The sequence below is a fragment of the Oncorhynchus gorbuscha genome, linkage group LG05, assembly GCF_021184085.1.
Source record: "Oncorhynchus gorbuscha isolate QuinsamMale2020 ecotype Even-year linkage group LG05, OgorEven_v1.0, whole genome shotgun sequence".
NCBI classification, from domain to species: domain Eukaryota; kingdom Metazoa; phylum Chordata; class Actinopteri; order Salmoniformes; family Salmonidae; genus Oncorhynchus; species Oncorhynchus gorbuscha.
Window position 1 is genome coordinate 2,707,106 of NC_060177.1, and position 2,500 is coordinate 2,709,605.

The 2,500-nt window shown below is 43.9% G+C and overlaps 1 pseudogene; it reads right to left on the minus strand.

Annotated features, from left to right (window-relative positions):
* Positions 1-2,020, minus strand: part of LOC124034989 — a 63,400-nt pseudogene extending 61,380 nt beyond the window's left edge.
* Positions 2,021-2,500: the final 480 nt, after the last annotated feature.

A 2,500-nucleotide genomic window follows, 5' to 3' on the forward strand; every position in this document is an offset into this window, starting at 1 on the left:
TACTGTAGCTAGCATGCCTTCCATATCACCATCATTATCTCTGTACTGTAGCTAGCTGGCTAGCATATCACCATCATTATCTCTGTACTGTAGCTAGCTGGCTAGCATATCACCATCATTATCTCTGTACTGTAGCTAGATGGCTAGCATATCACCATCATTATCTCTGTACTGTAGCTAGATGGCTAGCATGCCTTCCATATCACCATCATTATCTCTGTACTGTAGCTAGATGGCTAGCAAGCCTTCCATATCACCATCAGTATCTCTGTACTGTAGCTAGATGGCTAGCATGCCTTCCATATCACCATCAGTATCTCTGTACTGTAGCTAGATGGCTAGCATGCCTTCCATATCACCATCATTATCTCTGTACTGTAGCTAGATGGCTAGCATGCCTTCCATATCACCATCAGTATCTCTGTACTGTAGCTAGCATTCCTTCCATATCACCATCATTATCTCTGTACTGTAGCTAGATGGCTAGCATGCCTTCCATATCACCATCATTATCTCTGTACTGTAGCTAGATGGCTAGCATGCCTACCATATCACCATCATTATCTCTGTACTGTAGCTAGATGGCTAGCATATCACCATCATTATCTCTGTACTGTAGCTAGCATGCCTTCCATATCACCATCATTATCTCTGTACTGTAGCTAGCATGCCTTCCATATCACCATCAGTATCTCTGTACTGTAGCTAGCATGCCTTCCATATCACCATCAGTATCTCTGTACTGTAGCTAGATGGCTAGCAAGCCTTCCATATCACCATCATTATCTCTGTACTGTAGCTAGCATGCCTTCCATATCACCATCAGTATCTCTGTACTGTAGCTAGATGGCTAGCAAGCCTTCCATATCACCATCAGTATCTCTGTACTGTAGCTAGATGGCTAGCATGCCTTCCATATCAGCATCATTATCTCTGTACTGTAGCTAGATGGCTAGCAAGCCTTCCATATCACCATCAGTATCTCTGTACTGTAGCTAGATGGCTAGCATGCCTTCCATATCACCATCAGTATCTCTGTACTGTAGCTAGATGGCTAGCATGCCTTCCATATCACCATCAGTATCTCTGTACTGTAGCTAGATGGCTAGCATGCCTTCCATATCACCATCAGTATCTCTGTACTGTAGCTAGATGGCTAGCATGCCTTCCATATCACCATCAGTATCTCTGTACTGTAGCTAGATGGCTAGCATGCCTTCCATATCACCATCAGTATCTCTGTACTGTAGCTAGCAAGCCTTCCATATCAGCACCATTATCTTAATTGTAGTCAGAAGAACAGAAGCACCATCCCGTTATAAAAGGGAAGCTGGTAGTAATTGCAGGTTGTGACTGAGTGACTCACCTTTTCAGTGCGGGTTGAGTCGACTGCTGCTGCTGAGGGCTGTTCTTCTTAACCAAATCATCTCAAGAGTCGGATCACAACAAGGCAGGTCCGCCGTTGTCTTTCCTCCAGGGGATTCAGCTAAAGTCCAGCAGCAGGGTCCCATGTCTTGCTTCAGTCAGCATGAATGCCAGCCAGCCATTGTTTTTTTAAAACTAGCTATAGCTGCACACCACACAGAGGCAATCAGCCAACCCTCCTCCTCCGAGGGGAATGTAAGTCAGTAGGGCGTAAAAGTCTATGAACTCGCTAGTTAAGCTTCCTAGCTTCCAAATCAACACCCCCAATACGATTTGTTTTAGGCTAGCGAGCTAATTGCTATTTGCTAGCTCGTCTGAAAGCAAGCGAAGGTAACGTTAGCTAACTGAACCAGGATCAGTTGATTGATTAGGAGCTTTTTCTTTATGTCTGGAGGCTGACCGCGGTATTAACCTCTACTGTAACAGTTACTATACCACGATTCAACAAAAAAAATACCAAATCATGAAATATCAAAAGCTACCACCGATTGAGTTATACTATTTTCATCTTAAATGGTAAGTTATTTTAACCAGATAACGGATAATAACAGTAGACTTGGTTCCTGTAAATCGTTCCGATTTTTCAACTTCCTGGTTTCCCTGGTAACGACCCAGAGCCCCGTTCTGATTGGTCCGTGTAGGAGTCGCCACCACAGTGACCCCTGGTGGTCATGTCGAGCAACACGCCCGTCCTGCGCACCTGTTTCTCATCCACAATGCTTTCACAGGCGAGCGACAGGTGCAGCCGAGCCAGGTAACTCGGCGTGGATTCAATGGAAGAACACTTACACTGCTTGTATGTTTAGTTTCTCCAGATACATAGGAGTCATTTGACGTCTCTTGTTCCACAAATGAATCTTAGATCATTGTAATGTAATAGAAGGAACAGTAGAGGGCAGCAGTGTGTCATATATGTGAATATCCCATCAGCAATTTATCCTGACTCAGCAACCTTTGGAGTTATTGGGATGCATTGGGCACAGCAGTTTATACATACAACATATGAAACGTCATTATATCAGTCAATGCTATGAGTGAGCTTCTATATCAGGTCATATTCTATATTTCCTGCGTT